Genomic DNA, 26,330 nt, shown 5'->3' with positions numbered 1-26,330 from the left:
TGACCTCAAATTTTATTTTTAAGATGTTAATTTATGTACTTTATATTCTTTGTCTAATGAATTTCATTGTACTCTCTACATCTCTAAATGAACTTGAAATTTAATTTGAACTTGAGGTAAACTTCCCTCTGTCAGATGACGTACATTGTGTACATGTCTAATTTAAAAGTTGTGACCACAGTATAAAACATATCAATACATTATCTTAACTGGAAGCAATTTTTCTCCATTTACTGTAATGGAGTTAAGCGCGAAAGCCGTGGGGGCGGAGTTTCGTGTGACATCATCACGCCTCCCACGTAATCACGTGAACTGACTTTTAACGCAGTATGTAGAAAACCAGGAAGAGCTCCAAAACACGCTGAAGAAAACATGCATTATATAATTAAGAAGGCAGCGAAACAATAGGAAGCGAGCGAATGACATATACAACCATATTCATGAGTGCTGCTACTTCGGAAACAAAGCACGGTGTAAACATAAAATTTAAATTAAGTTCATAGACAGGCTGCCGCTGGCGTGCATGCCCATGGGTAAAGCGGGATACAAGTTTAATGAGAGGACGCAGGATATAAACGAGAGTTGTATATTATTGTTATTAATGGCCTGGGGATATGAAGCGCTGTTAACACAATAAACTACAGATCCCATAATGCAGCGCTTCAGCTGCCTTGCCGAACACTTACCGCGTTAATCAAGTCTAGCTTATGATGCTGCAAGTTATTGCGAAGCTAGCCCACACGATGCCGAAAAGAAAAGTTGATTCTGAAAATAGAGCCCTTAAAAACCGATGGGAGGCTTAGTATATGTTTACTGACATTGCCATTAAACACGTGTGTCTCATTTGTGGAGCTAATGTGGCTGTAATTACAGAATTTAATCTAAGACGGCACTATGAGACAAAACATCACGATAACTTGAAAGACCTGAATGCAATGCAGAAGATATAGAAAGCAGAAGAGTTAAAGAAGAATCCAGCTAGGGTTACCACTTTTAATACAAAAATAAGGGACGCACACTTTGCAGACTCTACTTAAAAGACCCGCCCTCCTCACTGGACAGTTAAAAAGACCAATCAAACTATGACATCAATGACATCAGATATTACCCAATCAAAAGTAGGAAAGGAGGCATCTTCATAAAATGCGTGTGGGATGATTTGCATGAGACGCTGCTTTAAAAAAAATGATAAAAAAAAATACGGAACAAAACCCGTCCCGTATCGATTCAAAACGGGACGCGCAATTTCATTCTCAAATACGGGACGATTCCGCATTTTAAAGGACGGGTGGCAACCCTAAATCCAGCAGACGTTTTTACCCTTGCAAAATCACAAAGTGATTTTAAGTGAAGCTGCTTTTATGGGAGACACAAATGCACCAGTGCAACTTGTCCCACTCTCCCTGTTGCCAAGTAATGTTGAACCAAGTCGGCACAACGGTGTTCTTAAATACGCACTTTGCTGATAAACTGAGCGCACTGCGCACAACGCTTTGGTGACTTTGAAGAATAAAAAAAGAATTTTGAGTCGTTTCGCAACCCATTTGCTGTCGATGTGGAAACTGCACCTGTGCAGATTCAGATGGAGGTGATTGAGCTGCAGTGTAATACCACACTGAAGGCAAGTATGATACTGCAGTGCCCGCACAGTTTATTCACTCCATTCCCGCAGAAATGCTCCGGCTTCGTCTACATGCGGCTCGAACCTTGTGCATGTTTGGTAGCACATATCTGTGTGAGAAGCTCTTCTCAGTGATGAAGACTAACAAAACAGCACACAGGAGTCGCCTCACTGATGAGCACCTGCAGTCCATCCTGAGAATCTCCACAACACAGAACCTCACACCAAACATAAACGAACTTGTTGCCAAAAAAAGATGCCAGGCGTCCAGCTCTGATAAAATGACATATGAGCAAAGACAACTGAATGATTTGATTTGTTATTGCTGAAAAGAACAAATTTTATTTATATTTCCAGGTTTTGTTATGCAGCATGTTCATATTTGAATTTGTATAATATTGACAGGATATATTTTTATGGAGAGCAAAATCTTTTGGGATATTTCACATTTAAGCTTATTTTTTATGTAAAATTACATAAGAGTAAAGAAATTTGAATCTTTGTTCTTTTAACGTTTACTTTATTTCTAACTTGTATAATTTAGACAGGATATATTTTTATGGAGAGCAAAATATGTTATTTAAGGTTTGTGTTGATTTATTCCAGAATAATATTCTGTCGACTAAATAAAAATTCCTTCAATTTAAAATTTAAATAGAACTTGAACAGAAACGATAGTTCATAATATCCATGAAGACTTGCACGTAAGAGCGGGAATCTTCCGTTTTAACAAGCAGCGTATTGCACTGATACGAAATAGCCTGCCCATTCAATTATTTAGGAATGGATAAATAAATTAAGATTTTGTACAAATAATGTTTTTCATTTTTCTTCCTTCATGGATTCTGGCACCCCCAACAACAGTTGCTCACACCCCAAAGACTGTATATATGTGTGTATATATATATATATATGTCTGTGTGTGTGTGTGTATATGTGTATATGTAGATATGTATGTATATAAACGTTTATATGTGTGTGTGTGTGTATATGTTGTAACAGAATAAGATGCTTCTCGCACCCTTGTACCCTCAGACTATACGTCAGACACCAGGTAAAAGTCCAAAGATGATATTTATTATAATAATAAGTGCACAAAGCACGCTCCTCTCCACAATTCACAATAACAATAAACCACAATAATAAACAATCCTCCACTCCCAGACGCTTAGCCACCCTGCCTCCCAACTCAGCTCATCGTCTGGGAGCTCCCACAGTCCTTTTATATTCCCTGACCCGGAGGTGTTCCTTCCCAACAGTCCACAAGTCCTTATTCCTTCCGGGTCAGGGTAAATAATGTTTTTTCTCACCCCGGAAGCCCGTCGCTCTTCCTATGACGAACTTCCGGGTCATAGGGCATGAAGAACTCTTCGGTCCTCCCTGCAGCTCCCTCTCGTGGCCCCCATGGCATCCAGCAGGAGGTGCATAAAACCTACATGGTCCATAATGCCCTGCTGGTCTTCTGGGGACCTCCATGCTGCAAGGAGGGCTCCACCTGGCGGCTTGGGGGTATTGGCCGGGGTACATGGCCGGCCATATCTTACAGTATTCCCCCCCCAGCGACGAATTATAAAGATTCGGAGCGGCCTGCCCCGAGAGGGAAGTCTTCCTCCAAGAGGGCGCGTCATCCGGGCTCTGACTGCGTTGCCTCTGTCCTCGAGCAAACCTTGGGGGGACGGTGTACCTCCTGTCTCCCCGGGGACATTGGCGCCACTCGTGACCCGGTCGCTGGCAATTGTAGCACCGACGAAGTCCTCCTGGTTGGCTCTTTTCCCGAGACCTGAAACATCTCGGGAACTCGGTCAGCTCCACCCTTTCCCCCGCCAAGGAGGGTTTTCTGGCCGCCTCGCTGCTCTCCGCCCTTTTTCCCACCTTGTCAGGAGACCCACTGTGTATTTCGGGGATCTCCTGCTTACTCTGGGGTCGGCGCACAGCTTGAGTCTCTCTATTAGAGAAAGAGAGCCTCTTTGCTGTTTGCATGCCCGTTGACTTTAAAGAAACCAGAGGCGGCGTCTTCAGCACCGCATCGCTCCGAGACAGCACTTTTCAGCTGCTCTGGTACGATCAGTGCTTCCACCGCCCTTCTGTCATCACACCACACTCGTTTGTAGGGCTCGTAGTGACTTGGCACCCGCTACTAATTAACCGCGGGCCCGCGTCACTCTGTGTCCCCTTATTCTGTACGGTACCGGTAAAACTCACCTGTACCGCCAAATCAATCATAATGGGAGACTCCTGACCAAATCGCCGTAGGAATTCATCCACCCTCCTTAAAGGCGCCGCCGCTGCTCCCAGATCCCCAGTGATCTTCTTTATTGTCTCCACCACCTGTAAAATTTGTGCACGGGCTGAAGCAACTTTTCCAGCTCGTGCACGTCCAAAAAGTTACTTAATTCACCCGGAGGCATGCTCGAGCCATCATTAGCCTTACCCTCCGGGTGGGAGCCAATAAACACGGCCGCTCCTGGCGGGCTCAGACAGGTCCCGCAAGGGAGCCTGGGATTTGGAGTTCTTTTCGGAGGACCGCGGTGCCGCTTTTGGCTGACTGTGATCCGTCTGTATCAATTTATCGACGGACCGATCAATCATTTCCGGACCTCCTTACCTTTTTGTAGGAGAGCGGTACTTGATCGCCTCCCTTTCCCCTTAGAAAAACTCAAGTCCGTCTTTTCTGGGCGAAGCCACAAACAGCTGGATACGGAACGTCACCTTCCTGGAATCCCTTGTGGTAGGTCACGTGTCCCTCGCCGGCACCCGTAATGCGGAAGTGCTTCGGGTTACTCGTTTGCCTGAATGAGAGCGCGCCATCGCCTTCGGGTCTGTCTTCTGCCTCCCGCAGAGCCTTCGGATGGACATCTGGGAGGTATGTACATGGGACATCATGTGTTAATTTAAAAAGATTATTCAGTACATTCCCCGTACATACCTCGTCGGTGGCGTCCTCCTCCGAAATCTCTCCCGAAATGCGTAGCCGCTCCATAGCTCCTCTTGGCGCAGGCAATGCCGGCGCTAGACCTCCGCTGTTGCTGGCGCTCTGCTTTGTCTTCTTCTTCCCATGACGGACTTGATAAAGATGAGGTTTCTGGCGATTTTTCTGTGTGTGTCGTGGCGCTGTCTTCCGGGATATTCTGTCCACAATAAATTTTTTAAATTCAGGTCCTCTGCCAAACTGACGGCCAGAGAATCCTGCCGGAGCTACGCCAATTGTAACAGAATAAGATGCTTCTCGCACCCTTGTACCCTCAGACTATACGTCAGACACCAGGTAAAAGTCCAAAGATGATATTTATTATCATAATAAGTGCACAAAGCACGCTCCTCTCCACAATTCACAATAACAATAAACCACAATAATAAACAATCCTCCACTCCCAGACGCTTAGCCACCCTGCCTCCCAACTCAGCTCATCGTCTGGGAGCTCCCACAGTCCTTTTATATTCCCTGACCCGGAGGTGTTCCTTCCCAACAGTCCACAAGTCCTTATTCCTTCCGGGTCAGGGTAAATAATGTTTTTCTCACCCGAAGCCGTCGCTCTTCCTATGACGAACTTCCGGGTCATAGGGCATGAAGAACTCTTGGTCCTCCCTGCAGCTCCCTCTCGTGGCCCCATGGCATCCAGCAGGGAGGTGCATAAAACTACATGGTCCATAATGCCCTGCTGGTCTTCTGGGGACCTCCATGCTGCAAGGAGGGCTCCACCTGGCTTGGGGTATTGGCCGGGGTACATGGCCGGCCATATCTTACAATGTATATATGTAGATATTTATGTATATATATGTTTATATATATATGTGTGTATGTATATATATATATATGTATTTGTGTGTGTATGTATATGTATGTGTGTATATGTAGATATGTATATATATATGTAAATGTATGTATATATATATGTATGTAAACATATATATATGTTTATATGTGTGTGTGTGTGTGTTTGTATATATATATAATATATAATATAATATATAATAAATATATATGACAGAAACACTCATAACAGTGACAAAACAATTACATTGACAATCATGTTATGTTATTTTCAAAATGTTTCCTTTTCTTTTCATTACTTCTTTAACACACTACTTCTCCGCTGCTGGCTTGGTATTTTACTATATATATAAATATATATATATATATATATATTTATATATATATACTTCCGTGGCTGTTCGTTTGTCTGTCCAGAATTTTAAATTACCTGTAGCTCGCAAACCGTTTGACTTATTGACCTAAAATTTGGGACGTCTACTATCCGCTTTCGGGGGTGATGATTGATTTCCAAGGTTATTCCTCTTTTTACTATTAAGCCGCTGCTAAGTACTGCCTTAAAATTTTTATTGAGAAGAAAATCAAACATTTTTAAACTGAGGGAAAATATACCAATAATTATTTGTTAAGGATCTCTTTGTTTACCACATTGTCATTTCGGCCCTCCGGTTGTAATATGACCAAGCTGTGCACTGAGCTTACTCTTGAGCATGCAACGTACAGTTGGCCATGTGAAAAGTAATCTTATTTCAAATCTCACAGCTTGGATTGCTGCTGTCATAATCGGTTTGAGTTTCATGGTTTGTTTCAATTATAACAGTATTTGCAGGATTTGTTGTATTGAAGTGACATTCGGCATCTGTCAAGCATTGTAAGTATACAACCGGTTTCATCGATAACTTCACATCCAGCTTTTGAGAGTTTAAACATTCATAAACATCAAAGTGTCCACTACTGAAATCATCATCCTGTGAATCTATGATGTTTAAGAGACATTGGCAGTTGTCCAAAGGTGTAAAATATTTGACCATTTCGGTACACTTGAAAGCGACAACCGAACAATTCAGCGGCAGCCATCAACTCACATGCATAACCATAGGTGAAGGGCTTAAGCATTTCACTGTTCTAGTGCTCCTGTGTAGTATAAATATCTCCTGTACCATCATCAGTCCACACCTTGAACCTGTCCCAGTCATTCAATACATAAGACACAATGTTTCTCCGGATATCAAGAGTGAGCCTGATATGGCCGTGCAATATGTAACAAAGAGAATGGAAAAGGTAGGTGCCATCTCTGGGCATGGAAATCACTCGGTAAGTGACAGTTCTTTGATTGATGGTGATCACCTCGATAGACATGTTAATGGGGGTATGGTTGGAACGATAAAGGAAATGGGTACCTGAACAATGTAAAGTAAATCTAAAATACCTACACAATAACTATAATCGTAATAAACAAACAATAAAATAGTGGAGAAGCCGTGGATTAAATAAAAAGGCTGTAGTTATCAGCAGGGAGACGTGAATCCCGTGGTGAAGCAAGGAAGGGAATGTAGAGACCGGAACGATGGACATCCCTATATAGGGAGGCAGCCAACAACGTGGGAGGCGTTGGGATGGGGGACCCAACGCCGCCTCACATGATGACCGAGCTGCAGGCTATGGACATATATATATACGCAAGTAGTTTTCAGTTAGCGTTGGGAACCAGCGTACCAAATTTCTTGAAGATGGGCCCATAAGTAACAAAGACTGTTGGAAAGTTCAATATGGCGGCTGACAGTGGCGTCAAAGCACATAAATAAGTACGTGAATTGGTTTCGGTTAGCGTAGGGAAGCCGCCTACCAAATTTCGTGAAGATGGGGCCATAAATAAGAAAGTTCAACATGGTGGACGTTGTCGACCATTATGACCGTTACATGTAGAATTTCGAAATGAAACCTGGTTAACTTTTGTAAGTAAGCTGTAAGGAATGAGCCTGTCAAATTTCAGCCTTCTACCTACACGGGAAGTTGGAAAATTAGTGATCAGTGTCTCAGTCAGTCAGTGAGTGAGTAAGTGAGTGAGTGAGTCAGTGAGGGCTTTGCCTTTTATTAGTATAGATCAACTCTTGGCAGCGACCAGCAGGGCAGCCATGCGGTGCATGTGTATGGGTGCTGTTCTCATCCCTACCACCTTCGCCATAACTTCCCCTATCTCTTCATATCTTAAATCATTCTTGAGGCAGATTGAAGACTTGAGTGCTAGCTTAAATGAGAAATTAAGGAAAATGTACTAAGTAATTGCAACACAAACACTGACATAAGCAGTTTGAACGAAAAGATGCTGATGAAAGAAGAGAAGAAGCGGGCCACTAGGGTGGAGAAAAGAAGAGCTGATCAGGAAGCAGCAAGCGCAGAGAAAGAGTATGAAAACTATGAATGCTCAAGTCAAGTGTATTCACTGCACATTATCATGCAGTGCGCCATTACTGGTATAGTATAATTCATGATAAGTTCAGGTCATACGTGCGCTAAGTTGTAACATAAAACAGCATCTCAAACTATAACAATATCATCAACATTAGGCAGTAAAAAGACTTGGATGGGGCACCAGTTTATTACACAGGCCCACTCACATACATACTCACAGAGTGGCAATTTAAAATTAGGAGGAAAAACAAAGTACCTGGTGAAAACAGCAGGTAGACATGTGGAGAACATCCACATAGAAATTCCATATAGACAACAACTAGATCTGGAATTAAGATTTAGAAACCTAGATTTATGAATCAACGTGGCTCAGGTGTATATCAAACAAAACACGACAGATAGACGACTCTTTTCAATGAACATCTTGAGAGAGTTTATACTAGAGGATATGTGTGTTTGTAAGTTACATGAATAATATTTGCACTGACAAACTGATATCCAGATGTTTTTTATAGGAATTATTAAATATATACCTACAGCTTGTATGCCTGAAATCCACATAAATTTAGAATTTGTTCATTTAACCAGTTATTGACATGTTTTCAGGGTCTTTATTTGAAAATATAACTATAGTATTTAAAATATGTCAGTATTGAATATTACATCAAAATAACAAGATCAGATTTTTGCCATCATTTCCATTTTATATTGACCCGTCCATTTTCCCGACTCATATATTCAGATACAGGATCAGACGCTAGTCTATTGCATGAATGTCAACAGTCAGCACACAAGAGCACGTTTCACCGACAAAAGTGCAATAGACATATGCGCCCCGACAAACCCGCTAACTGGTTTTCGACAAATGCACGCCGACAAAATCACCACAACAAAATCGCGAGAGAGGCCAAGAGAGTGGGACTCCCTTGCTGCAATTCTTCCTACATATGCAGGGTGTGATCTTAAGGACCATCTGCGTGCCATGCTGATGGCATGCCGCATCTCATAATATTGTAGCGACCCGTGGTTGAGTCTTAAAGTTTTTAGAGCCGAACTCAGCCGTGCACTTCTCCCAAGCTGTCGGCTAGCGGACTGCCAGCGTTATGCACGCAGCTGTACCCAGCTCTTTAAGTAGCAAGCACTCGTGTCCCATACACCGCACGACTCCGAGTGTCTCGGCAATCATTGCTTAGATGAAATCTTAGCAATACACAGCTCTGTCCTGTTGTATCTCTTTATTAGAGCAGATAGTCAGAAAACAAAGCTCAATCTCATTGCAAAGCCATTGCTAAGGTCATTAACGAAGCCATCTTTCTCATTGATGGTAACTATTTACAATTTAATAACCCCGGACGGCAATAACCCAAACCCACCCCACCAGTTGAACACAAACACATACAACAATTACAACAGGAAAAGCAATTCGATTGCCTTGCTAATTTAACACAACAGTAAACTTTACATAAATTACCCACAATGCATCATGCCGCCAGCGCTGACTGCCGGGTCACTACAATATTAACTTATAAAATAAACATTATTGTATATGCTTTAAACTAGTAATTCATATTTAATGAAACTTTCGTGATTTTGTCGGGGTGATTTTGTTGGCACGATTTTGACGGCGCGTTTTAATTGCCGCTATTTTGTCGGCACGCATATGTCTATCACGCAAATGTCGGGTCACACAAGAGGAAAAACATGCAGGGATTCCAGATGTCTTAAGTTTCATGTGTTTGAATTTGGCATAAAATTCTAGCAGAGACGACCTCATGACAAACAGGCAAATATGTAAGCTCCACACAGCAAAACCCAGGTCCTGTGAGTTAATGGATGAGCCAGCAGTGCTAACAAATTCATACTCTTTCATCTCTACTGTGTTTGCAGACATCTTTATTTTTTAGACATGACAAACACGTTTTGAAGAGTTGTTATTCATGCACACCCTTATTTGTTTCGAGACAAACTGCAACATAAGCAAGCTTGGAGGTGTGCTCAGACTTGTAATAGTTTCCACATCACTCCTCCTAGTGGTTATAGATGATAAATGCGAAGCTTGACTAGCGTTTTATGCACACTGTTCTGGATTCAAATGGAAGAATTAACTTGTGTTGTAAGGACAGAAAAAAATAATTATACCGTGTATGACATGTAGTTACTGAGGCTGATATTAAAGAGAATACTAGAGAGGTAATGTAACTTAGAGGTTATAATTTTGAACTTAAATCATAAAAGTATCATTTTAATTTCTGCTTCTGATCACTCTGTCACCCTAAGTACGTCACTTAATCTATGTGCTTTGATTCAAATCTATTTAAAAAATAAAAAACAAGTTATTTCTATTTCTGTTTGTTAAGGATTTTTTTCCTGTATCACTCATCAGGTATAGCCATTGCTATATCAGACATAGCTATAGCAGAAGAGGTTACTATGATGTCATGTTACACTATATCTAACATAACTTATGTTATGTTACCAGAATCAGAGAACCTTAGTTGGCGAACAGGAGCATAGCAATGGAGAACTTTAAAATTTTGTAGACTGATAATAGAATTTTATGTTCAGTTTTATAAGACACAGGAAGCCAATTAAGGTGAAGCGGGATTGGTGTGATGTGCTTGCTGTTGCTGGTTTGTGTAAGGACTCTTTCAGCCCATTTTGGATCAGCTGGAGCTGTTAGATAAGATTAGAAAGGGCGCCTACCATTAGGGAGTTACAGTAGTCAATGTGGGATGTGATAAAAGCATGGATAAGTTTCTCAGCATTAGAAAAGGAGAGGAGTGAGCAAACACAGGATATGTTACGGAGGAGAAAGTAAGAACATTTCTTAGTGTGGTTTATGTGGGTGGAAAAAGTAAAGGAGGAATCAAAAATGACACCAAGATTCCTTGCATTAGAAGAAGGTCTGATGAGATCACTGCCAAGAGTAACTGAAAAGGAGTTCATTTTCTTAAGTTGCTCTTTAGTGCCAATTTGCAAGAGTTCAGTTTTGTTGCAGTTTAATTTTAGAGAGCAATGATTCATCCAGGTTTTAATGTCACTGAGGCAAGTTGAGAACTGAGAAAGCTCTGATGAAGTTCCACTTTTAACAATGAAATTGAGTTGAGTGTCATCTGCATAAAAACGATAACCCAGTCCATAGCTACGAATGATATGGCCAAGGGGAAGTATATAAATATAGAAGAGCAGAGGGCCAAGGAAAGAGCCCTGAGGAACTGCTTGTGTGGCCGGTGCTAAGCTGGATCTGTTGTTGCCAAGACTAGAAAACTCTTGCCTATCAGTCAGATAGGACTTAAACTATTGGAGGGCAGTGCCAGAGATACCCAGAATGTTCTCCATTCTGGATAGTAGAATGTCATGTCTAACGGTGAGAAATGCTGTGGTGTAACATAATTAATATTCTGATTTGTCAAGCAAATCATTAGTTACCTGAAGCAGAGCAGTTTTACAGTGGTGCTTCACTCTGAAACCAGACTGAAAGGGTTCCATCAAATTATTAGAAGTTAAACAATTAGTGAGTTGGGAGGCTACAACATGATCAAGACTTTTGACAGAAAAGGTAAGTGAGAAATAGGCTGAAAATTGTTAAGACAGTCAGCATCAAGACCAGACTTTTTTAACAATGGGTTCACAGAAGCAATTTTAAAAGTGGCTGGCACAAAGCCAGTATCAAGGATGCATTTATTATTGTTGTAACAATCAGGATTATGGCTTGAAGGCAGGATTTAAGCAGGTTGTTAACAAATGCAGATGTGACCAGTGAAAATTCAGAAATAAAGCTGGATGGAATGGAAAGATATAATGGTTGATGAATTTATCTTAGTTGAATTATTTAGATTTTTAATTTTAGTCCAGGAAAAGTGGAAGGATTTTTCACAGACTTCAATAGAGGATGTAATTGGACCAGATGCAGTTTGAAGTAGTTTATTAACTATAGAGAACAAAGCCCTCAGGTTATCATAGCCACTTTCTATTATTCTGTCATAATGTGCTGCAGTTAGTGTATCCCTGTAAGCCCTTTGGTGGTCAGAAACGGCCTGGATATGCTCAGTGAGGCCAGTCTTATGTGACATTCTCTCAAGCGTCAGCCAGCTGCTTTCATAGACTGTAACTCTGAATTGTACCATGGAGATGAACACTTAAAAGAAATCTCCTTATGTGTTAAAGGAGATGTTTTATCTAGTGCTGAATGAAGGGCTGTGTTATAATAGTCAACAAGACTATGTAGTGTTGATGGAATAAGGGGAGACAGAAAAAGATCAGAATTGGATCCAGCAAGGACAGAGGGATAGATATTTTTAAATATTTTAAATATTAACAAAGCTGAATTGCTCCCAGTGGGGTCTCCAGATCATCTTGGTAATCTATGGTATCTCACTGAATATGTATTCCTGTAAAATCTGCTTATCTTTTTCAGATACTAGCCATGGGGTAATATTTCATAGTATTTCAAACCTTGGATATTATATCTCTTCTGGTGTAAAGTCTTTATTCTATGTAAAACTGTGAAAGTCTGTCTCTAATTTTAGTCCTTCAGGAAAAAAATACTCTTTTATGTCTTCATCACATTTTGCTGTAACTTCATTTTCATCACTCTCCTTGCTCAATTAATTAATAATTTACAGGTGAACAAAATGCTGGGTTGCCCACCACACTTCATCATTTTAAGTGTCCATATCTTGTCTGAAGTATATGAAGTATAACCTTGTCTCTAGTAAATCTAAAACATGTTGTGTTTTGTGCTATAAAAAGAGAATTCTGTTCCTGTTTGAATGCTTTCTTGATTGATTACTTTGAACACATTAGAGTTACATTCTTATTTGAAAATGGCTGATGATTACACTACTTTTACTGATTTATGAAAGGTGTCTGAATATTAACGCTTAACAACAAATTCTTCCAAATGTTTTGCTTACTGAACAACATTTGGTGATTATGATAGACAGTTTCAAGATGAGCACAAATATACTTTCCGATAGACTGTATCATGTAGGAATTAGGAGAAACACGAAATTAACTTTATTTGTTAGTCATCACTTTTCCATCGTTGCCGTGTTCTGGTGAAACTTTTCACCATATTTATCATGGACTGCACCAAGACTAGTAGAGAAGAAGTCTAGATGTGAATGCAGAAAATTAATCTTTAGTGACATGTTGCACTTCATGGTTTTGTATGCTTGTAGAGTGTTGTCAGCTGGCTAGAAGTAAAAGCCAAGAAAGGTCTCAATAACATCCCAGAATGCCAATGACGCAAATTCAACTCACCCAACTAGCACATTTTTGCTTCTCACTGATGAAGTGACTGATTTGTGGACCCACAAAGATGCCATCCTTAATCTTGGCATAAGTTATTAAGTTAAGAAAATTATAAGTTATAAACTTTTCTATATACATATATAAAATCCAACGTCTGTACATCTGTCTGTCTGTATGTTTGTCCACTTTTCACAAGAGAACTACTTAATGGATCTAGATCAGGTTTCTTCCTATAATTCGCTTGAACATTCTGGTTGATTTTTCAACTACTGTCATTGCGCTAAGTATCACAGTTCGCTTGTGGTACTGATTTATTTGTGTGAATCTGAGAGGGAGGCTACGGGCCGAGGGGAGGAGGAAGCAGGCAGGGCCCTCTTCACTCACGCACCGGCCTCCATTCAAATCAGTCTACCTCTCGCTACGTGTTACAGTGTACCTTGCCTCAGCTTACCTAGAGAAACCTGTTTATTCAGCAGACATTATCATTTACAGATTGTTAAGGAGTAACGTTTGATGTTTCGGAGAGAGAGATCAGAGCTACGTGTGTTTTAGAGGGTAGCTGCTGATTGGCAGAGATATCACGGCCATGCGTTTTTCCTCCTGCTCTCCCGTCAGAGCTGAACACGATCAGTTACAGTGGCATAGTTTGACGTTGGAGCGAACCTACCTTCCACATTGCTAGAATTACATTTTTTTTTTTTATTGATTTTTAAAGTTTGTCCCGTTTCACTACTACATGGGCGGAGCAGTGGGGGACAGCTAGTAACTTATAAGTTAAGAAACATCTCTTTCAAATATCGAAATACTTCAACTTTTTTACTGACAGTTTGAATTCAATTTTTCATCAGTTCAAGAGCTTTATGAAGAGGAGGTAATAACATCTTTGTTGGGTCGACAAGTGGTTTACATGTCACACTTTTCGGTCCTGGAACCAAATGCTTATGGAGCACCTAGTTAGTTCATTGACTCTTTAGCAATTTACAAATGAAACAACAGTGCTTGGAATATAACAACAACAACAACTATTTACTTAGCACATTTTCATACTACAATGTAACTCAAAAGGTTTTACAAAATAACAAAGACAAAGTTAAAAGAAAAGAAATACAATTAGGTTTATGCAATAATATTAAAGAGCAGAATAACAACAAAACAAGGTAAGGTCAAATGGCCAGGATGACAGAAAAAACAAAAAAGTTCCGGTTCCAAGGCCAAAAGACCTCCCAGCCCCCACTGGGCAAGAATGAGAACATAAGAATGTAAGACATTTGACAAACAAGATGAGACCATTCGAACCATCAGACCCAATATCTCATCCAAATACTTCTTAATCTGAGCCGCATTCCTAGTAACAGTGCCACTAATTTTAGATCACCACAGATATTCCAGTTGTAGCTGTTGTATACAGTATCTATTGTGATGGATGGCTGGGGCTCTTTCCCAGCTGGGAGGCCGATATACTTGAAGGACCAGGAGAGCAGATGTGCACATGACACTGCCTCCCCCGGAGTTCAAGATGGCAGCCTCCCTGGCTCGCAGTGGTGCCTCGTATTCCAGCAGGGCTCCATGGGAGATAGAGTTTGGCATAACCCTGTTGGGATCTCTGGGGGCAACCAGGGGGAGCTGCCGAGGCCTTCTTTGGTTTCCCGCCACACCTGGGAGTACTTACAAATAATGCAGATGGGCTACCTGAAGTGCAACATAAAAGGAGCCTCCACTCTTCACTCAAAAAGCCAGAGTCAGGAGGAAGAGGATGAAGAGGAGTGGAGGCGAATGAGAAAGAAAAAGAAAAAAGAAGAAGAAAGAAGGCAAAGACAGTGTGCTGTGGGGACTGAGGGAGGAGCGTTTCCCCACTTAGTAAACATGTGCTGTGCTTTGAACTTGTGTCTTGGTGTCTGCTTGTGTTGGTTTTGGGTGGTTGGTACGCCCCCTGCAGTCCACAATATGCGTAGTCCCAATATGAGAGCAAATCACAACAATAGGTGATTGCAAGAAAACATTGTTATAGGATATTGTAAACGTGATTTGTGTGATCAGCAGGCCAGAATCCACAAGATACACCCAAATGTGTTCAGGAAGCACAAACTTTGTTGTCCAGAGTAATTTGAATATGGCAAAATGAAAAACTGTAATGTTTTACATGATGAAATAAAATTGAATTTAAAAAACCATTTCAGATCACAATAGAACATTCCTTACAAAAGCAATGATAAGAAATAACTTTGAAAAAACTTCATGTTTTATAAAAAAACATACTTGGAAGGAATACATTTCAGGAAATGGAAGAGGTGACTGGCTATACAGCTTGCCCTTAGATTATTACCATTTTAAATAAAGAAAACCTAGAGACATGATTAAGCTATACAGCAAATTTGCCTTATTGACTGTTTATTTAATTTAGAAAAGCCTCATATACAGTACCTCCAGAAATGTTAACAAATATTAGCAGGTTTCTCTAATTACAAACTTCTAAATAAACCCAAAACAATTAATTAAAGCATGTGATAATGAGGTATGATCAGCGATGAAATGGTTGGCACAGTCCTAACTTGACCAAGTGTGAATATCCCTGTGTTAACCTGAGTTGATTTCCATATTGAACCTGATACTTTTAGGATAATACAAGCATAGAAATATTCTAAAGAAGGGGAAATGAAAGAAATTCATGTTTTCATGAACAAATTAAATAAGATTTATTCCTACAGACACATAGTGGCATAGTGGGTATAGCACTTTTGCCTCAGAAGTAAAGTGCCCTGGTTTTGACTCCGACACCTGGATCTCGTTCATGGAGTTTGTACATCCTCCATGTGTCTGCGTGAGTGACTTTTCTGGCTTCTCTAGTTTACCTCCCACATCTTTAAAGACATGCACTTTAGATTAACTGGTGATTCAAAATAAAGTTCTGTGCAAATGTGGGTATGTGCATGAGTGTGTCCTGTGATGGACTGGTAGCCTGTGCTGGGCTGTTTCCTGTCTGGCACCTAATCCTGTCAGCTGCAACTGCAGCCCCCCTACAAATCCAGATTTACATGAAGCGAGTTAGAAAATATGATGAGATTATATTTTTTAAGAGTCACTAAAACATAAGAATCACCCAATTTCTTTGTATAAAAATTGTAAAAAATAAAATGCATAAATTCAACCTTTCTAAAAAGACTGAAATAATTGGAAAAACATAAATGTGTTTTAATATTATTCATACTAGTTAAATATATACAAGTATTTTATGTAATTATGATACAAAAAGCAAAGTTTCTGTAATTCATCTGCTTAGTATCTATGCCCTTATTTTATGTTAACAAATTTATTCTGTGAAGAAACTAAAACTGAAGGATAAGAAATCATCCTGCAGAATCTAAAGTAAGTTACTAAAATAAAGTATTTAAATGCATAGAAAAGTCACCTAATCTGTACACCAAAGTCTTATTTAATTAATGTACCATTTTTCTAGTAGCAGAATTGTCAAGATTTGTTACGCTAAGCACATAAATCAAACACCCTAACAAGTTCCTTACTACAAAAAAATGACATAAATATTTAATTTATTATCTGAAAGCCTTCTTAGAAGCCGTAAAAATCTCTTTAGTTTTTGTATGTGATATTCCAATTTCTGGTTTAGCTATGTTCAGATTTTGTGCAATGTTTCCAAAGGAATTATTTTCTCTCAGAATCTGAAAGACTTGAGTTTCTCTTACACATTACTCCTTTCGTCCACATTGGTTTGAATTGATTAAATCCAAAGGGAAGCATCAAGGGGGAAACAGAAGTAAACTCCTGCACAACAGCACATTGACAGTTCTTATGTGATTGCAATCAAGGCAACACAAAACACCAGAAGAATAAGAAATATCTGGCAGCCAACTGTCCTATCAGGTGAGATAGGAGAAGAGAGTGCAAAGAAATTTATAATTGTGAAATTTTAGAGCATTTATCCACTGTAATACCCAGAAATGTAAGGTCCTGTACTTTTGCTTGATGCTCATATTTCATATACAATATGTACTGTACATTGTCAGACACAAGAGCCACGGGAGTGTTTTATGTATTTGTGCTTGAAAAATATGGTGAAGGAATTACGTGTGACACGATTGTTAATATTTTTTCCATCTGTTTACTTAGTATAGAGGAAGTTAAAACCCCAGGCGGACCACTGAGGTCACATCCTGTACGTACAAAGCCTTGCGCCTTCCAGTGTAGGCAATTATGGACCACTAGGGCATGTACAGCTGCCCTAACCTGACAAAGACCGGCAGACACAAGTTTCAGTCCTACACACGTATTTTATTTACAGCTCTGCTTCCCACAGCACAGCACACCAGGCACCACAACACAATCCTTCCTTCAGCTGCAAATTCCCAGTCCTTCCACCTTCATTTCACTCCACTCCACTTCACTCCTACCCTGTAAGCTTCGTCTTTCTTCATCTTGACTCTGGCTCCTCGAATGGAGTGAGGCGGCTCCTTTGTGATGGCCCTGCGAGTGTTCCAGGTGGCTCATTAATCGGATGTGGAATCACTCCCAGGTGTGGTGAGAGCTCAATGAAGGGCTCTGCAGCTCCCTCTGGCAGCCCCCATGGAAAGCATATATTACAAAGTTGTCCAAAACATGTTTCTTCCATCTTAAAAATGTTAGGAAATTAAGGCGCTTTTTAAATAAACAGGATTCTGAAAAATTAATTCATGCATTTATCTCTAGTAGGATTGACTACTGCAATGCGGTGTTCACTGGCTGTTCAAACTGTTCTCTATACAGCCTCCACTTAATCCAAAATGCGGCTGCAAGAATTATTACAAGAACAAGAAAATATAAACACATAACTCCAGTTCTTAAATCCTTACACAGGCTCCCAGTTACGTTTAGGGCAGATTTCAAAATCCTCCTTTTAACATATAAAGCATTAAATGGCCAAGGTCCGGCTTACTTGTCTGAACTTATCATGACTTACAAACCTGAGCGCACATTAAGATATGAAGATGACGGTCTGCTTATAATTCCATGAATGAATAAAATAACAGTGGGAGGTCGAGCTTTTAGTTACAGGGCCCCTAAACTGTGGAATGGTCTTCCTGCTTCTATAAGAGATGCCCCTTCGGTCTCAGCTTTTAAATCCTGGCTGAAGACTCACTACTTCAGTTTAGCATATCCTGACTAGAGCTGCTGATTAACTGTACAGACTGCATCCTTGTTGTTAGTCATTAGCACTAAAACATAAGTAACATGATAGTTATAATTGAATACTAACCTTTACCTATTCTGTTTCTGTTCTCGGTACTCAAATGTTGCAATTGGTGCCACGGCCCACCTGCCAAGTGGTTTGCCTGCCTATGGTAAAGTCATCTCTGATGGAGGATTGCAGGAATCATGGGAAAGAGGGGTCCTTTCATCGGATTGGCTGGCCCAGCACTGTTTTAGCCGTTGAATGGCCAAATAGGGGAGGCAGCTTGATGGACGAGGTCTCCAGGACTCTAAAAATATCCAAATCTTATTATGTGATATCATCTACTGTAAATTCTGCTCCGTACTTCTAAAATTTTTATTTTTATGCTGTATTAAGGATTTGTTCTGTTCTGTGTATTGTATTGTATTGACCCCCTTCTTTTGACACCCACTGCACGCCCAACCTACCTGGAAAGGGGTCTCTCTTTGAACTGCCTTTCCGAAGGTTTCTTCCATTTTTCCCTACAAGGTTTTTTTGGGGGGTTTTCCTTGTCTTCTTAGAGAGTCAAGGCTGGGGGGCTGTCAAGAGGCAGGGCCTGTTAAAGCCCATTGCGGCACTTCCTGTGTGATTTTGGGCTATACAAAAATAAATTGTATTGTATTATATTGTAACCCAACAGGGCTATGCTAAATTCCAACTCCCAGCATACCCTGGAGGATTCCATGGTGCCACAGCCGCCTAGGAGAGCTACTCTCTAGCGTCCCAGTGAAAAGCATTGCCTTGACGAAGCTCTCTCCCAGGTCCTTCCATACAACTGGCTTCCTGGCCAGGTAATGGCCATAGCCACCCATTAAAATATATATATGTGCTGGATTGTAGTTTATATCCTGGACACTTGCAAGCCCAGCCACACAGACTCCTCACTCAGTCTCTGGAGGGCCCCGATCAGAGGCTCCATTGCCTCCACAAAACCTGCCTCATAATTCTCCATCTACTCCTGTCATTTCAGAGTGGCATATAGAGGAATTCTATCACTGCTTAGATGAGTCTCTCTCTCTCAGTCTGAATTTTCACCATTTCTTTCCCTTACAATTGTGATGAGTGATAAGCAAAATGTTTCAAATCACATTTAGTTTAAAATTTGCTTCATATTCAATATAATAGCACATGGGTAAAATCAATTCTATTTAGGCCTCTTATGTACATTACCACGAAGTTGTGCCGTTCATTTTTTTAATGTGACATGTTGCATGTTTGCCACATGAAGACACACTAAAACATGCAATCTAAGTAATCAACGTAGACCCGAGCATTAATGTTTGCAGTGGACCATTTTTTGGAATTTATTTTATAATGCATGTAGTAATAAAATGTAGACAATAATAATAATAATCAGAATAGTAACAATAAACAAAAATAATAAAAATAATAATAAAATGCATTACTACAAATGTTTGTGATGAACCATCTGTTGGAATGACAAATGCAATGGATGTCTCTCTTATATGCTATTTGGCATGGAATTTGTAAATGCAGTATTAATGTTTGTGATGTGCCATCTGTTAGACTGAAAAATGTAGTGCATTGTACTACCATCTTTTGAAATGACAGAGACATACCAGCCAGATGTACACAGAGATACACAAACACTTATCCTTTTATTAGGGTGAATTGATAAACTTCTCTCAAAAATCACTGTTTCTTATGCTACTCATGGGTCTACAGTCATGGGTATCAATCTTAAATGCAGTTACTGTCTGTGTGGACTTCACATGATTTCCCCATATCTGCATGCCCTGGGAACCCCAGTTGTCCTCTGATGTCACCCAAGAAATGTTCCTGTTAGGTTGATTGGCAATTCTAAATTTGGTCCATGTGAGAGTAAACATGTACCCTACTATGAACCTGTACCCCATTAAGGGATGGTTCCTATTTTGTTCCCGGTCTCCAGCCCAAAGCAACATTGTTGAAAGAAATTAATTTTAGTAAGGGATGAGGAAGTCCAGGAAACATAATTCTGCATGTGATTAATCAGTTCAAGCTATCATAAAACAAAACAAAAAGAAATCTGCCCCCAGCTATACCTGTGGCTAATGGTGACCCTATATTGGATTAGGTTGGTTCGGAAAATATATATTTTGTGTCAAGCAGGTGCATTTAGGGGACATCTTCAGAACTCCAAAAAGGTAGGCAGTACCACCCTGAGCAGAGAGGGGGCACTGTTCACTGACATATTGGTTTTTTTTCACCTGCAGGCCAGAGGATGGGTGACCAAGTTTCCTCTCCAGCCCACAAAGCCCTGCACCTTCCAGATCAGCACTATAATTTCTGTCTTTGAGGACCAGCATTTAAGGAAGATGGAGCTCCACCTCAGCAGCATTTTAACTTTCATTGGTTTGCACACATGTGCATTTTCTTTCAATTCAATAGCTTTCCATCAACCTTTTTAAACAGGGTTATTTGCTGGTACCCTAACTCTTTGTTGACTGGCCTGCCTAATGTATCTTATACATGTGATGTTACTATGGAAAACAGATAACACTTCAATTCAGTGAAGACAATTGGAGTCTGGAGCAAACTGCTTATTATCTGATGTAACTGATACTTTACTGACTTGAAAGAAAAACTGGATAGCAAAAAGGAATCAGCCATGGCTGTAAAACAACTACAGTGCTTTATTCTGTTTCCTTGTTGGGCAAATTATCATTAGCTGCTTTCTCTCACTTAACGGAGAACAAATTCAAATAGATGGTCAATCCATCCACTCTGTTCAGTACCAAATGTCTGGGACATGAAGCCAGTATCAGCAAGAACGGCTGCAATACAGGAAGAGGTGCTGAATGGGATATTACTCTGTCTAACAAAGGTCCTTTCAAAAGAATATAATGATGAAGGCGCTCCTCTGCTTAAAGAGAGATGGTTAATATTGAATATAACATAACATGAGCCCTGCCCGTTTCCTTTCAACTATAAACTTGAAATCATTTTCAAAAGACTGCATTGAATATATAGTACCTAAGGGGCATTTCCTCTCAGTCCTCGTTTCAGAAAGTGCTTTTGATCACTGGATGAGGAGACTATGTTAACTGAATTATGATAGTTTGACGTTGGCGATTTTTAGGGGTGGTGGTGGTGGTAGTGAGTGGTGGAATTAAACTTAAAAAAAAAAAAGTATATCTCAAAACAAGTTAACGGCATAAAAATGAATCCCCGAGGTCTTCAATTATATCTGATGATCTCCACATCGCAGCCAGTGTTTGGCGAACAGCTGGAGGAAGTGTTAATTACTAAGTTCATTCTGCACCCCGAATACGTCTTAACTCTGCTAAATGAAGAGAATTTCAGTGCAGATCACCGAAGGAGAATGAATATGCATCGTCTATGCGCATCAATAAAAAGCGAAGCCACAAAGATTAATGTGCGGTATATTTTTAAAGCATAATTAGTGTATTGTAAAACCTGCTCGAAAGGATGCTGCTTACGTCTCAGGCATGATCTGTGATTTTTAAAGTGAAACGTTCGCCATATGCGGTAAAGTAGGAATTAACTGAAATACGCTGTGCTGGAAGGACATAAATAAAACGCGTCACTGTACAAATAGAAAGTTGACAAGCTTGAGATCTGGATGAAACACTTATTTTCTTTCAATATAGAATTTGTTTGCTAGTGAACATTACGACGTCAGAAATTAAACAACCAGCGAAAAAGAGTAATTTAATTCCAATGATTCAGCCTCTCTATTTAAATCTGTTTAAACAATGTCGACAGATTCGCTCAGCTGACAGAAAAGAAAAAAATACTTTAGGGATTCTAACATGGAAAATAAGACGGATATTCCTACACACCTCCTACATCACGCTTGACTTCGGGTATATTCGCGGCATTTCTGCACAGCCCTAAAGTATCCTGAAGCATAGCTGAAAGATAACCCGCAAACTGGGACGAGATTACTACAGTAATGTGACACGTAACTTGCACATTCTGTAGAGGTGTATGTGCACCTAGAAAGCTACAGGCTAAATGTGACCTTATGTATTGATTCAGTGAACAGCTGGGTAATACCTTTTAACGGAATAAAGAATTTACTAGGTCAGCTAAACTGGCTTGGGGTGACATCATACTTGCTGCCGATACAACTGGGAAAGAAAAGACTTTTATTTTGTCTATGATTTCACAACATACAATTTCAGGACTTTTCACTGTCCCGTCCTTTTCTCTCCATTTCTGTATATCTGCGTCTTAAATTAAAGCATCAAAACTGAAGAACTTGCTCCCATCCAGTTTGATATCTATCTATCTATCTATCTATCTATCTATCTATCTATCTATCTATCTATCTATCTAACGGATGAACTAGTTCTTAAACTAACTGGCCAGCTAGCTATATTTTGCATAAGCAGTTCAGTAGGAAATTTTATTGTTCCAATTTTAGTTTCAGCGGCATGATTCGACATTTACTAATTAAGTATGTTTCTCAGTAAAACAAAATAGCTTGCTTACCTGAGGTTTGTTGTTAACAGGTGGTGGTATATTTTTAGAAACCTGTATTTATGTATTTCTTCCTGTATTCCTTCAATCTTCAGCTATCCAGTACTATATCCCTTTAGATTACAGGTCTTGCACACTCGCTAGTAAATCGCTCCGGGACTGGGTACCCATTTTCCTCCTTTTTTCCCCCAACGCAAGAGTCGCAGCAAGTGTCTTATGCACAGTAATAAGAAGAGATAGAAAGAAACAAAAATATAGGCGGAGAAACACGAGAAAATGTTTTCACTTCATATATTCGAAATAAGACGCAAGTTGACGGGTTTCCTGATTCCTGTTGTTGCATTAATTCCTCAGGGTAAATCTGTAAATAATCCCGTTGAAATGCAAACTACATTTTTTCAGGCTCTCGGAGCAAAACGGTCGCTGTCTCTTCCTGATGGTGCTGAAATGTCTGAATGGGAAAATAAATAAATAAATAACGGGCGAGCAGCCACGCAGGCAGCACCAACGGAGAGAAAACGGCAAAGGATTCTTTTCCTACACTTGTCCGAATCGCGATTTTATTGACTGATTGATTGACTTGACACGCTAATCAGTGAATACAGAGAACAAAGAGAAAGAGAGAGAAAGAAGAAACAGAAGAAGAAAAGAACGGTTCGTGTTATTCTGCGAACTGAGATCATTTGACTATAGCTGGCACTGTTAGTGAAAACCTGCAGTTTGAAACAGAGGGGACTGTAACCGAGTGCCCAGGCTGAATGTAGTTCGCTTAATTAAACAGTGAACGGTCCAAATTATAGCGCATCCATTATCCGTATTTTTACAATACCGCGTCGCTCTCTCAATCGTATCTGTGATTATTTTAAAAATTATATTAAAGGTAGATACTTGCTTTAAAAGTCAATTGATTTATGGACATCTGTTACATTACACGTATATTACTTTATTGTGCCTTTATTGATTGCATTCAGATAGTTTCTCGTTGCAATTTACTTCTGTCTTTAATTGTGGAATTATTCATGTAGAAAAGTCAGAACTCCTGCTTTGAGGAGGAGCATTATAAGAAAGAAAGAGAAATCGGGTTCATTGCGATCGAATGTATGCGGTATAGGACAAACTCTGACACACTAAACGCAGCTACAGTTATAAAAACGTCTGTATACCATGTAATGAATCTGAGCTGCGAGCTCCACTTCATCTACCACCCACATTTTGCTAATTTCTCTCCCACTTCAAATTAGCAGTAGTAGATGATGTGATCATCACGTAATATTATTAACTCGATTTTTTCGCTGCTGCGCTTGTTTTGTTAAGAATGTAGGATCCGCGAGGCTTCATAATACAAAATAATCGCACCACGAACAACCCCGATGATAATCACTTGAACTTTTTATAGACTGCCTGCACACAATTAAGGGCGAAATTCCGGTAGATCTGCTGTACCGACTGAAGGAATGTTCAGAGAAAGGGCAACTTTTCTTTTTGCCAGCAGGAGGCCCATTAGACAGCATATCACGCCAGCGTGCCTGCGACTGTAGAATAAAGGAAGCTTCTTGGGAAAGAAAAGCGCGGCACTGTGGCATGTTTTGACTTACGAAAGACAAAGGTAATCGTTCATGTCATTTTATAGATGTTCAGATTGGATAAGTCATGGAAATTTGCAACCTTCTGCTAATGTATTTGTATTTTGATAAGGTGCTGCTGCTTATTGCTGCATATAGAGAATACATTATTGTTAAAACGCGCCACATGTTCCAGTCAAGCTGCAGCTCTAATTTATACTTTTTTTTAAGGCTTACATAATAATTCTCATCACCTTTATTGGAATATTAATTCGATTATAATTTTTAGAAAATTAGCATTTTTCAGCATTTATATATTTGTAACCTAGTTTTGTTTCAAATGTTTTAAAAAGGCAACTGTGATGTTGTGTAATTAATTATCCGATAAATATGGTGGTTCAGTGGTTAGTGCTGCTGATTCAAAGTTTCAGTTCCCTGGGGTGCTTGAGTGATCACTCACTGTGTGGAGTTTACACTTTGTCTTGTATTTCAAAGAGTACTTTTCACATCTTTGGCTCATCCACAACTTTAAATTGGCACCAAGTGGATGTGTGCATTAAGGTGACCTTGTAACAGACCCGCATCCCAGTCAGGGTTTGTCCACGACTTGCATGTGACGCACCCAGAATAGGGACTGAACAACACTGCCCTTTAATGAAATAGACGCATAAATGAACAGATGTATTCATTGACGAGTATTTTTGCAAGATGTTAGTCTTCTGTATATCTTTTATGCATTAATAAGATATCAGAAGGGAAGATCATAAAATGATTTAAATAAGATTAAGTCCAACAATGTGAAAATACTAGTCAGTATACTCTCAGAATAATCCATCCATCCATCCATCCATCCATTCATCCATCTTCCAGTCCCTGAGCAGGGCACCGATCCTTCACAGGGTGAACACATACATTAAACACACACTCCACTCACTAGGACCAATTTAGCATAGTCAGTCCAACTAACCTGCATGTTTTTGGACTGTGGTAAAAAAAAACTGGAGCACCCAGGGGAACCCACACAGTCACATAGAGAACATGCAAATTCCATGTCGAGAGGACCCAGGACATGAACCCCAGCCTCCTTGTTGCAAGGCAGCCGCGTCAAAATTACATTAATGTAAAATACATTCCAATTGAATAAGATTCATATAGAGAGGCTTGGTGGCACAGTGCTTAGAAAGATACAGTAGGTTTTAATCCCAGCCTGTATCCTGGATGTATTTACTAGTTACATGTTCTCCTACTGTCTGTACTGGTTTTATTACAAGTACACTGGTTTTCCTCACAACTCAACGGTATAGATGTTAGGTTAACAATCAACTCTAAAATGGTTTGAGTGTGGATGTGTGGATATGCCTTGAAGTGGATCAGCCATCCAATTTTGGTTCTCATCTTTCCCCTAATGCTGCCCAAAAGGCATTTGGCTTGAAGGACCCTGTAATGGAACCTGAGATGGATGGGGAAAAATATCAGAGCAGAATGTACAAAATACCATTTACAGAAATCTTCAAAATGAAGGTGCCAAAGTGGTTCTTCAGAAGGATGCCATAGGGGAACCATGTCTAGTTCCCAAAAGAACCATCTACATGACAATTACAGAAAGCACCTTTATTTGTTTACAACAACAATAACAACCACATTTATTTATATAGCAAATTTTCATACAAACAATGTAGATCAAAGTGCTTTACATGATGAATAAAGAAAAAAAATACAGAATAAATAATTCAAATTAGGGAACACTAATTAACATAGAATAAAAGTAAGGTCTGATGGCCTTAAAAAAAAAAACTCCAGACAGCTGGAGAAAAAAATAAAATCTGCAGGGGTTCCAGGCCACAAGACCACCCAGCCCCCTCTAGGCATTCTACCTAACATAAATGATCAGTCCTCATTGTATTCAGGGTTCTCAAGGAAGATTTTTGATGATGACGGTTATGGCCTTTAATCCATCTATGAAAGGATATCACGGTGCTTTGATTAGGTGGTGGTGGTACAGATCGCCACCATAGAAAACTGGAAAAAGAACAGAAGAGAAAGTAGGGATTAGTATGG

General features: G+C 39.9%; 1 long non-coding RNA gene across 2 annotated transcripts in view; it reads right to left on the bottom strand.

Moving 5' to 3' along the window:
* The window catches only part of LOC120530217, a 390,776-nt gene extending 367,296 nt beyond the window's left edge, over positions 1 to 23,480 (bottom strand). The window contains exon 1 of one of the 2 annotated variants that reach the window (XR_005633924.1): positions 22,723 to 23,480. This is a non-coding gene — a long non-coding RNA (uncharacterized LOC120530217). The remainder of the gene's footprint in view (positions 1 to 22,722) is intronic. The other variant, XR_005633925.1, reaches the window with a different exon arrangement.
* Between the last annotated feature and the right edge of the window lie 2,850 nt (positions 23,481 to 26,330).

The sequence above is a fragment of the Polypterus senegalus genome, chromosome 5, assembly GCF_016835505.1.
Source record: "Polypterus senegalus isolate Bchr_013 chromosome 5, ASM1683550v1, whole genome shotgun sequence".
NCBI lineage: Eukaryota > Metazoa > Chordata > Cladistia > Polypteriformes > Polypteridae > Polypterus > Polypterus senegalus.
Note: the sequence above shows the minus strand (reverse complement) of the source record. Positions and strands in the feature narration are given on the sequence as shown.